The sequence below is a fragment of the Daphnia carinata genome, chromosome 4 (assembly GCF_022539665.2).
Source record: "Daphnia carinata strain CSIRO-1 chromosome 4, CSIRO_AGI_Dcar_HiC_V3, whole genome shotgun sequence".
NCBI lineage: Eukaryota > Metazoa > Arthropoda > Branchiopoda > Diplostraca > Daphniidae > Daphnia > Daphnia carinata.
The window spans coordinates 1,797,599-1,810,650 of record NC_081334.1 but is presented as its reverse complement, the minus strand read 5'-3'; the positions used below and the strand labels follow the sequence as shown (position 1 = coordinate 1,810,650).

The 13,052-nt window shown below is 37.4% G+C and overlaps 1 long non-coding RNA gene across 1 annotated transcript; it reads right to left on the bottom strand.

Annotated features, from left to right (window-relative positions):
- Nucleotides 1-2,309: 2,309 nt before the first annotated feature.
- On the bottom strand, nucleotides 2,310-2,965 carry LOC130694488 (uncharacterized). The gene is made up of 4 exons (XR_009002050.1): nucleotides 2,877-2,965; nucleotides 2,761-2,790; nucleotides 2,519-2,586; nucleotides 2,310-2,447 (listed from the first exon to the last, which is right to left on the bottom strand). It is a non-coding gene; the product is annotated as an uncharacterized LOC130694488 (long non-coding RNA).
- Nucleotides 2,966-13,052: the final 10,087 nt, after the last annotated feature.

Genomic DNA, 13,052 nt, shown 5'->3' with positions numbered 1-13,052 from the left:
TAATGCTTCATTCAGTACGTTGCCCCAAACAAGGAACCTTTTCAGATCAAAATTTATTATTAATCTATAATAAGACAGTAAAACTCCATTAAGCATAAAAACTCTTGATTCATATATACATTTCATACCTTAAATGATTCGTGAATTGATTGCTTAGCATATTCTTCTGAGAGAAGCTTCGGGTGAAACAACTGGAAATGATAACATATTTGATATATACACTTACAACATACGACACGTCCCATTGGAGCTTCCTTCGTTGATAGATACCTTCCCAGAATGAACAAAATCCTTTCCTATTGAATAGGAAAAAGTTACGTAGATAATACATAATTATATAAAAGCTTCATTTTTACTTACAAGTAAATTTTAAGAGGAAGAAATTGGTCCTTGAAATGTTAGTGAATTAGAACGTAATTCATTAATGTAACACCTGCATCATCAAACCTGAATCTCATTCAAGAACTAAAATTCCAGTTAGACAACCAGCAGCGCCAATGCAATTTCTTTAGACACATCCACAGATTAAAAAGTATTGGCCTTCTCAGAACCCAAAGCGAATTTTACTAGGACCGGTAGATCAAATTTAAGATCACAAGGGCCTGGGATAAATTTTTTGTTAATTACTTCTCACTTTATTGCTGTGAAATAAATTTGATGGTATTATAGATTGATTACCTGAATAAAGCTTTACATTTCAGACCTAGCTGGAAAACAATGGTAAACCTAGGAAATAGTATTTCATTCAAGTTACTATGGGAGTCTATTAACTTACAACTCCACAACTCACCTTAAGGAATTTAACTACTTTTTGAATGTTAGGCAGCCAGTTTTAAGTGTCATCACCACAGCATTGAACAACTAATTGCACCTGAAACTCCACAGGATAGACAAAAGGTTACATACTTGTGCACAGGTGGTGATTTTTCCTGTGATAATTATTTATACATTTACTTAGTGTTTGTAACTAAAAGAGTCAAGAGGAAATGAGTTTACATGAAAAGATCAACCATGGAATTCAATCGATAAATAAAAATACCATGAGCGGAAGTGAAATTATCCATACATTTTCCAATTCATTATATTACTTCATCTAACCTATATCAAGAAAATTAAACAAAAATCTGTTTAATTTAAAAAAAACTTTCCTTGTGAAAGTTAACGTGTACCCATCGAATTAATCAAAGGCTTTCAATTCCTGATTGGCTTCCACACACCATTCCAGAAGAAAACCAGTGGTAGTTCCTGGAAAAATGTTTTGCATTTGTTTTAAATATTCGTATCTGACAAACCTAAAGTCTCTTGCTAATGAATAATAAATGTGAGTATAAAAATTAACCACGAAGGTATTAAATACCTAAATTAATCAAAAATAGTGAAGAATATGGGTAATACACATCCATAGTCTGCGCTAGCAGGCAACGTCAGATTTCAAACTTCAGTAAACTTCAACGCCATCTATTGGAATTGAACAAAGGCTTCCAATGGAATTCAACGGAGACTTCCAACGCCATCTATTAGACTTCAGCAGAGGCTTCCAACGCCATCTATTGGACTTCAATAGACTTCCAACGCCATTTATTAGACTTCAGTGGAGACTTTCAACGCCATCTATCCGGAATGAATGCGGTTGAGTTGTGCGCTATCTAACGGACATTAAAGCAAGAAATTTTTACTCAATCTATCAGAATCAATTGCTTTTGTTTTTTTATACATACTTTTTAAGGAAGTCGCCCTCCCCAAAACCTCAGCATCATTTTCTACTATAAATTCTTGGAATAGGTAATCTTCATTTTATATAAAAATGGTAACTTGTTAATCACCATTTCAAGTAATAAAACTCTTTTTCCTATCAACTCTCATTATCATGAAACTATTGACTTATTTGCCATCATGGAAAACAAACCAAATTTTGAGTCATACTAGTTACAGGAAGAGTTTTGTCTGTTACCTTTCAAGTATGTTGCTTTCACCAAAACCTCACCATCATTTTCTGTTTCCAATTCATGGACCATGCAAACCAAGCAATGTAGTCACACAACATCTTATTTGATCAGCTAGCAGATTGACAGCAACCTGGAATAAAATGCAAAAGTAAGCAAATATGTTTTATTCTTTACTTTAGAAGACATTTCCTTCTATGTTAACGTGCATGTAGGATGTAGATGTCGGAAAAACAAAAAGTTGCTTCTTTTCACCCATAACTACCTATAACTAATGCATATTTTTTGCTATCAATTCTTGGAACAGGCAAACCAATCTCTGTAGTCACATGACATTTTATGATAAGCTAGCAAAGATTGACAGCAATCTGGTATAAAATGTGAAAGTAAACATTACTCTACTTTAATATTACTGTGAACGAATGTGTCACTCAGAAAAACTAAGATTCTGAATTGTGCCTTACTTTAGTTTTTTACCAGTGACTTGCCCATGAACATTGAAACCTAGTTTTAAACAAAATGTAAGTTATAATCAATGCATGAAGTTAAATTAAGTATCAGTTGAACCTACTAACCTACTATTTTGTTGAGAATTTAAATGTCTTGCCACTTCCCTGCATGTTGCCTGTAATCCTGCTTAGTCCTAAAACAGTGAAAAGAAATCTTCAATTAACGCCTGACAGCATATCACAAAATATTATAAAAATATAATTATGTATACGAATATTGTGAATTAATTAAACTTAGACTTGTTAAAACATTTTTACATTTTAAAGTAGAATTACACAGAATTTCATTGAGAAGGCTAAGCAGATACCTGTAAAACACGAAGATATTGGCGGTATGCCTTATTCCAATAGAAGAGTAAAAACCAGTATTATTCCTTCATGTGCAATCCATCAATATTTGTTTGAATATCACTTATTTTCTCACCTTCCAAGATGAGCTTGTTAGCATTTGCAACTAGGCAAATAAGCTATCATCACCATTGGTTGTTTTGCCACTTAGAACCTGTTTAAATTCTTAAAAATAAACACTATGTTAACATCTTGTGGTCACTGTTACAGATTTTTGTTATTCTAATCAATCTGTAAAAAAAACAACTCACAAATCCGTAACAGACTGTGGTTATTGGATTGCCTCTTGATTTTTGAACTACAAGCAGAAACAAAGCTACATCTCTTAAACCAAGTATACTAAGAAGTTATCAGATATTTGCAAAAACAAACGTAAAATCATACCCATGATGCAAAAGCAATAAAGTATGAGACTGATTAGGCTGGCATCTGGTAGAAGACAAGCGCAATATTTATCTATGCACCACCTGAGGTTATGTCAACCGTATGTTTTACTTTATGCTGCAGAGGTATCCAGTTTCCCATAGTTTTGTAGACCAAGAAACATACTGTAAGAACAAAAAATAAAATGTGTTACAATTCGTTACGAAAAGAAAATTGTAACATTAGATCAAGCTCTTCCAGAACTTCCCATGATTCATTTTGATTCTCAGCATCCGGCCCAACCAGGAAGTAGAAGGTGTACTATTACAACAGCCATCTAGGAGTAACTCGATGAACCATTCTAGCGCCACCTAGGGGTGAGATTGTATACCATTACAGACGCCATCTAGGGGCGAGACTACGTCTCACTACAGACGCCGTCTTCGCGTATGATCACGCACCATTACAGCGCGCCATCATGTAGTAAAACCATGTACCGTTACCAACGCCACCTAGGAGTAAGTAAGACTTAGAACCATTATCCTGCCATCTAGGGGTAAGACTTAGAGCCATTATCCTGCCATCTAGGGTTAAGACCTGGAACCATTATCATGCATCTAGGAGTAACATATTACCAACGCCGTCGTGCCCGAAACTGGATTGGTCATGACTCACGCCCCATTTAGCGCAACTGGTGAATTCCCGTAACGAATTTCTTTCTGCTGTACCCTGCGTACGAAAAAGACTAGATTTTAGAAGGGAAAAGCTACATTCAATTAACACACGGTCTTCACAAACTGAAATGACAAATTTTTTTTGTGCTTACCCATTTTCGAAAGTTTAACTTGTAATATATAAATGGGCAACGAATCTTTAGTCTTACATTTAATTTCTTATTTGTTTTTCTTTGCTCAGGAAGAAAGAACAGCGTAACAACCGGAAATAAATTATTTTCAAACAGTTGCCGTCGTGGCTTACACGTGGCAACAAAATCAAGTTTTGTGCTGAGGTCGTTTCTAGTTAAATCGATCACTATGTTACCTCCATCACTTAAATAATAAGCAGGCAAGAGGCCATACACTTTCATTTTTCTGCAATTAGTTGTCCTTTACACTTAATAAAAGCTCCATCAAAACAACACCAAGCTTACTTAATCGTTGATCCACGACACAAATGCAACTGCCGGGATGAAAGCATCGAGAACCATCAGAGGGAAAAACAAGGTGGCTAACATCGGTAGCCATCTGTCGTTCACGGCGCAAACCATTAGAATTTTACCAAGAAATGTTTACATTAATAGATCAAAAACAGATTTTCTATAACGCTTCTACCTACCGAGTCTGTAAATTAATTTCTGTAAAAATAATTTCCACGAAGATGGTTCCCCAAAGTAAAACAGCAACGACGTCTTCCTTTAGCCTTTTCCTGAAATCAAAATAAATCTTTGAAACAATATTCAAGCCATCTATGTAGGATAGGGGCTTAATAACTGGAATAGGGATTTTTTCTATTCACGGGTTTGGATTCCAAACATCACAATTGGAATAGTTGTATGTAATACAAAAATAATTGCTTGGGAGGAAGTCAGAAAGACCAAGTACTAGCACTGTTGACATAGTTTTCCTCAACAAGTCACAATCGTTGCAGTTATCTATACATTTACATGCATTAACTTACCAAAGTGTAGGTATTTTGAGGTCAATCTTTTTTAATTACCTGTCATTTTTTGTATTCATTCTGAGTCTTCCTTCCCAACTTGTTCCGTTTGTATTTGACAGTCAAACTAGAATTCCTTGGGCTGTGTTTCTGTTGCCATTAAAATTTGTTATTATAATATCAAATGCATTAACTATTTTTACTTACCGACCAGAAAAACTTACATATGAAGCTAATCTCAGAAAGATCTATAGAAAGTAAAAGGAAATAAATTATAATAAAAAATATATAATTTCCACTCTATTCAAATAATCACCTATGCAATCTCCACGGTACTATTCGCCACCTAGTAACAGCCACTATTGGAATGTGTTAAAAAAAAATTTTGATTGAAGAAGCAGTTAATAAGGTTTTCAAATACTTGCATGACTACGGACTTGGAAATTCCCATCTGGGTTTAGCGAGGTGACGTTGCTCGACAGATTAGGCAGTGAACGCCATCTGACGAAGACCATAGTTTTCGCGAGAAATCATGTTTTAGAAGCCGCTCTCCGAGGCAATGTTCCGCTTTTAGCAAACATTTTTTTTTTTCTACATGTCCCATCATTAAGATGATTTTGGATTTCCTCTCAGGTAACTGCTTTGCTTGGCTATATACTCTTTCTACTTGAAATTATAAAGGAATTAGTGAATACTGATACAAGTTCACATCATGGTATACAAACTGTACCCTGAAGCCAGAATCATTCGATTTACGCTCATCGACATTCCCAGCGTAGTGGCTGAAAAGCTTTTTAAACATTACAGTAGGCAGTAACCTTTGTTGTTCCCAAATCTCTTGCGTTAATTAACATGAAATAAAGTAAAATTCATCAAGGATTCTTTCATGTGATGGATATTCAGTATCAATGGTTTTCATTCTTCTTTCCTGGTGGAGGTCAACTCAATCAACGCAGTCTTCATTGGTAATCTGAAATAGATCCATTACATTTTCGGTGAAAAATCGATTCGTTTCCTTTCACCGACACAAATCAGCAACACCAGACACCCATGACATCTAAATAGGCAAATCTGGTACATTATGTTGCTTTGTAAATATTGTTGCTGTAGTTATATCCAGCAGTTCCTTTTCAGGTTTAGGTCAATAACACATCATTACAAGTGACAAAATCAGAGAATAACAAGGTACAATTCTTCCAGAGCTCTGTTTTTGCTGGTTACGAATTTGTTTGAATTTTTTCAAATTCTGTTATTCAGCTATGCAAGGCGTTAAAATCTCCATACTTGAATGCGTTGCGGCAAAATTTTGACAGCACTTGCCTATAATTTTTTCCCGAAATCTTTTGAATGGGATGAGCTTACCTGGCATATATGTATTGTCGCCAATGTCCTGGTCACTGCAGTACTTATTTCCCTGCCGCGATTTGTTCATACACTGCGGTTCAGGTGTAACCGTGGATGAGCTAAAACCGCTTGAAACACGGTCAGGTAAAATCTGTTATCTCACCCTTCTTTGCGTCAATTTGGTTATTGTAGAAGAATAGTAGAAAAGACAGCAAGGCTACAAGGAGAAGGTGATGTGTTTGATGAAATTGCGCAAGATGGCTGTATGATGGAGAGATGGATGGCTTATGAAGAAGCCCCACATGAAGAAATTGGCGGAGATGATATGACAGATGTCACGGCGATGCCTTCATTTAGGTACTCCATCGTAATCTGGCATCAACATTATAGGGGCTCCTTTTTAGGGCTTGCATCAGTAAATCCTCCTGTCTCAGGTTCCAGCTCTTTTACTGGCTGTTCATTCTACAACTGTAGTGACCTTCCAAACCTAGATAAGAAGAAATCGAAAAAAATAAGTGTAAGATCATTTTAAAAGTTAAAAAAAACAAAAAATGTCAAATCAACTTTTATGATGCTTGTTTTTTTGGCAAAAATTGCTTGCCTCATTCGGGATATCACAGACACCCTTGTTTATGTCAAAATTTGATCAGATCTCGAAAAAATATCTGAACCTTTAGCTAGGCAGCAGCAACCTCATCTGCTAGCACAACAACTTCAACATTAATTTGTGGATTGTATATGATGCAAATTCACATACTTGCTCTAGGATGACAGAAATCCATTAAGACAAAGTGACCTGTAGAGGAAATGGCTACCATGAGGCGGAAACAAACATGGATGTTAAGATTACTACAAGAACTACATTCTTAATCTTTCAAACATTCAAGTTTTATATATCTCAAAACTTATCAAATATACAATCTAAATGATGTTAATAAGAGCTCTGCTAGCCAATTATTTACAACTAATTTTTTAAAATAAAGTGGATTAAACCAACCCTTCGAGAATTCCGGCATCCAGTGTCACCTCTAAAAGCACTTCGGTATCGAACATTCTCGACTGAACTAAATTCTATCAAATTTTATGGCGCCTACCGAATTTCCCAAAAATTGCTTCGTAAGGTACTGCCACCTATCGATAGTATTACGAGCCTCTTGGGTCCACCATGAAAGAGTAGTAACTGAACAGCTGTTATTACGTCTTACCAGAATACAATGCCTCTTGTCATCGGCCGATCGCGTAACTGCCTACGCGAATCAAGAAAAATACACAACAAAAAGAATAAGCAAGTGGGGGAAAAAATCTGATTGAAGTCGAACAGGAAAAGGCTGAGCACAAAGGAGGAAATGTTTGACGCGCTGTATCAGTCGGTTCGATATTATTTGGATGCGTACACGTTTTCCATCCATTTGCTGCCAACTGACGTTCGCCATCTTCTGACTATCAGTTTTTTTTGTTCTTTTTTTTTTTATCTTCTAGAATCTCACCATCTCGACATTTATTTTGTCTTTTAATGGTCTTGGCCCAAATCCAATCCCGAGTTGCCATATAACGTACCGATACAATTTCCTGTCTGACAGTCCCGAGAGAATAATTACATTCCTAACTTTATCTTTTGTTACTTAATTCTGCACCCTTCAGAGAACATCCACCCAGTCTCGTAGTGCCATAGAACTGTACATAGATTATCATCATTTCCAAAAACGAATTGACAAGGTCCCATCACTCCAAAAGGCCCCGTCCCCAATCTTACACGAAGCTATCACGAGGGCACTACTTTATCAAAACGAATAAGCGTAAACTGCTCTCTTAGAATTTTCCTCGCAAGTTTCTTTTGTACAGACGCACATAACTTATTATGCGTAATTTTTAAACGCGTTGTGTCTCTTCGTTCTGATGCCATGGTAGACTGATTTCTTTTTTTTTTTCTTCCTTTTTGTTCCCCGCTGATTAATGCCGAGTGTAAGGAACCGCAAAATAAGAAGTTCTTTTAAAAAGGCAATCGCATTTCTATATGCCCTTTCATGTCTGTTGCTGGCCGCCCCGCGTTGATGAAATATTTTTCATTCAGCTTTCTGCTACGCGCTTCAACGTCTGCTGGCTGCCCGTGATTAAAATCTTTGCCGTGCCGCACGAGTGCTTCCGGCTTATGCCACGCTGCTCTATACAGCAAAATTCCCTACTGGCTGCTGCCGTCAAATTCATTTCCTCTTAAATTAACAAAGATCTATAGGCCTCGTTTCTCGCTTTTTTCCACCTATACAATTCCTCTTCTTTACTCATTAAAAACACAACTCTATACCAGCCCTTTGTAAATCTCATTTTTTGTGCGCGTGTTCCAAACTATTTTCTAAAATGACCAATATTCTTTATATGATTGAAATAGATGTCGAATAAAACATTTCATGCCGCCAAAAATGTTTTTATTTATTGACATATTCCGTTTTTTTAACATATGTATCTTCCTCGTTCTTTTTCGTGTAAGCTTGTTAGCTTTCAGACACCAGCTCGATCTGCTATCTCACTCCGTTTGAATGACAAATAAATAAAGCCCTGTCAACCTGGACATCCATTTATATTGTCTAGATTCCCTTTTTTTTTTGTTAGTAACTCCGACTCTCTCTGCCTTTGTGCATCAGGCTGCAAAAGATTTTGTCTCCAGTAACGAGAAGATCTTGTTATAGAAGGGGCTGTATATACTTGAGCACGTTACATCGTCTGACCGCGGCGTTTGGAAAAGTCTTGTATTTGGTTTGCCATTGGCCCAACGTCCTCTTTCAGCACATTTTTCCCCCCCTTTTCTACCAGAGGTTATTACGCTCTCGTCTGGCCCTTTTTTCGCGATGACATTGTCGTGTTTGACTTGTCTCAACTGTTCGTGCCGTTCGTTTTGCTCCCGTCACGTTGCAACTATCGCGTATAAGGGCAGATGGAGAACAAACGAGGCGGTGAATCAAAACATATATTTAAAAAAAAAAAAAAAAGAAGAAGAAAGGGCAAATAATGAAACGCCGTTGGCGTTACGTGAGCCTCTAGCCGATCACGCGAATCTCGGGGATACGATTTCCATTTTCTTCCTTGTATACGTGGCGTGAAAAATAAAAATTGTATAATCTCAAGACTTGTGCGAGGATATCAAAAGTCAATATAATACGTAGGCGCGCGTGAATTCAATTTCAGCCAGCTGCAAATTTATTTAACGTGTCTGCGCACCAAGTTATTGTCTATATGCGTCTATACATTGTCCAAGTCCACAGTCGCCAACTCGAAAACTGCAAAGCTGAAGATGTGTCGCAGTTAATGAAAGGCAAGTTGCTGATGTGCAAGTTAAGATCCACAACCATCAAGAGATGCGTTGTATAACTATTGACTCGCATGAAAAGTCTGTATTTCGTAAACAGTATTTCAATGTTTGCATAGCTAGCCTGGCACTGATCAATACAAAAGAAGCTTGTATCCTTATTTACGTTATCAGAATACACTGTGTAGGCTGTGGATGTTCAAACAGGATGTGTATGTCATCGTTAGTTTCTTATTTTCAAGCGTTGACATGTAGAATAGCCAATATACGTTGAAATGCTGCACAAAGTGGCAACGAAGAAAAGCCTTACAAATTGATTTGCACAAGGAAAAAAAAAACGAAAACCATGTGGCTTACAGAAGAACTCATAGCTCTTTATCGTCAAGAAAAGCGTGAGATGTTTCATCAACAAGTTCGTGTTGCATTCAATCTTCTTCGAAAAAAATAAAACCCTTCGTTCCTCTATATCTCGACGTCGGCTGAGCACTACGTCGTATTTGATTACGTATTCGATGTTAAATGTAGCGCAGTCGCGCGTCAATAACGGCAGGACAACACGCTAATTACGTGATTTCCATTAACTGCGTATACACAGCTGTTGCGTTTAGAGGATCTCGGAGATGTTTGAGGAAGTAGATCAAAGTCAGTAACTTGGACCGGTGACGTAAATCAGCAATGAACCTGTCAAGTTCAGTAGGTCAACATGCTGGGATACAAATACTGTATATATACAGTATATACATCAGAAACGAGATGTTCCAGGAAGAGTGGATCGAAGCATTTAGGTATATATCTCGCATCAAAGGGGTGTATATACGTCACAATTTCCGGGCGGGAAACTGAGGAGATGGCCAGTCGCAATAGAGGGTATCTACAATGTATTATACAAAACGCGTTGCTCTTTCTCATCACATATTCCGACAAAAAGCTTTCTTTGTAATTCCGTGTTGACCCCGGGACTAGAAACAATCCACTATTCTGTACAGCTCATCAAATGATATACACGAATATCTATGTATACAAAGGAAAATACCTGCAGCTTTAACAGATGAGCAACAAAAACCAGTCCTCGGTAAGCTGCTACTACACATCACATCAAAAAATTAAACGGCTTTTTTAATCGGCTTTAACGATTAGAAAGAGCTGACACGCGTGTGTGTATACACCGCGTATAATCATGCGATGCCAATGAGCAAAACGATCTGTTGTAGACTGTGATGCGATCTTGAAATTTATAAGCACATGTAGTAATACATTAACAATCTGACTTTGTGCTTATCTTTTCCTTTACCTTTCTATATTCACGTGCCTATTTTTCCTAGCCTGTAGGCTTTCTCTGTTTATGTGTGGTTTCTATACATAGGCAGCTTACTCACGCGCGTGTTGAAACAAATCGAACAAGACCGGCCGATGCGAGGCGAGAGTCAACGCTGCGTACTATTAAATATATGCTGTACGTCATTTATAAATCTCTGTTTCGTGTATATCTCTTGGGATATATTTCCACTTACACGTGTCAAGTGCTTGGGCAGAGAGTTTGGCTGGCCGAAGCATTCATAGAATTTTATGCTGTAGCCTATATATGCAGGTGAGTTACTTGTGTATACAACACAAAAGAGCTAAAAACAAAAAAAAAATAAATAAATGAATCAATAAATAAAATAAAAGTCCATAAGTTGGACGATGTTATTGGTTTCGTGTCCCTCGGCCTGGATACCGACGAAATATTTATTGCTTTTCGTGATGGCCATAATACGTAATATTGTGATTGAACATGGGTGTGTATATATATATTAGCCGATAGGATAGCCCTTTGCAATATGTGTGTGCTCCGACTTGTCTATCTTATATGAATGGCCTCGAGAATTCGATATTGAATTGACCGAGGAATTTCCCCCGACATAGATGTATACGTATATGTACACCTGATGCATGATTTAGAAGTGAAACTCATTTGGCCCGAAAGCGAGGGCTTTTAACAAACGATACTCCCAACTTTTTGCTATACGTACAGTGTCTTGGCACAACGGCTGAAATTGAATTAGCGTGAACCAGTCATTTATAAAGTTGGTTGGTGTATAGCTAAGGCTAATGTATTTCGCGTGTAGTTTCTTTGTTGTTTCAACATTGTGATGGCCAATCTACGAGAGTGCTCGACTCTTTCGCATAGTTTGGTCAAAATGGAAACAGCAAACGCCAGCCGTTTGAAATGCAGCCGGCTCGAATCAAACTTTTTAGGGCCTCTATATATATATACGTATATACGGCAATTGAAGACGCACGTGCATAATAAAGCAGCTTCAGGTGGTTGCGCGGCCGATCTTTAGCTGAGCCTATAAACACACACGCATTGTCCGTTGAATTGACTACGGTATAGAGAACATCAATGTTCTTAAGCAGAACTCATTCACTTCGCCTAGGTCGGGCAAGACAAACCCCCCCCCCCCCCCCCCCCCCCCCCCAAAAAAAAAAAAAAAAAAATATATTATTAAATGTTGTTTGATGTACTTTTACTTCATATGGCATCACGAAGTGAAGGGGGGGGGGAACTAATAAAAAATGAAAGATCTCAAAAGGGATGCCATTCCTTGTTGTGCACACACACATACCACGAACCATATCAATATTTTTAGCGTCTACTACATATACGCGTGTACACCATCGATCTATTTGTCGGATGTTGCGCTCCTTTTGTACACAGTATGTTACCTTTGAAACCCAATGACATTGATGATTCCTTTTGACAAATTTTTTCATTTTTTTTTTCTACGAGATTCTTTGAATCTTTCGAAGGGAGGAAACTGACGTTGGCTACAAACGAGTTGAAACAGTACACGTATAAAATTATCGATCGGGCTACTGCCGTTTCGTGTTGGATATATATATATGTAGGCAGCCATTTGCGGCCGAATGGGAATCCTGGGGTAGACTCGAAATATTTAAAGAGCAAGAAAGGGAAGCTAAAAGTTGTGCCCCTTCTGACTTGCCATGCTTTTGGAAGAAGAAGAAGAAGAAAAAAAAAATACATAATAATATAAGGGAACTTTTTCTTAGAAGCTCGCCCTTTTGCCAAGAAAACTGAGCGCCGTTGAAAATGGTGGCATCATCAACGACGCTCTCCGTCTTCAGCCGTTTCGGCATACATTTAGACTTTTCTCTCCTATCCGGTGTAGACAGACACATATATTCGCAGTGATGGATGGAGTTTTTAGTGCTACTCTATCCCCATCTCTTTTGCAGAGAATCATCTTCACAATTGCATTGGAAGAGAATAGAAACTGGCCAACGCGCTTCGGTTCTAAAGCGATAAATACATTTGATTTATTTGTTTTTGATTGTCTAAAATAAATATGGAAAAAACATTTCTGCCTTTAAATGTCTATGTCCATAAATTTCTTTTTTTTTTTTTCATCTATAATAATATCAATGTTTAATATTGACCCGATTATCCGGCTTCGTATTTTCTTTTCTCATTTCGTTGACGGCCCCCATGACGTCCATTTTCTTTATTCGAAAAATTTTCTTGTTACACTGAAAGCCAAGTTGCTTGCCAACTGCATCTTTGCCCAGTTGCCGTGGCAAAAGTCG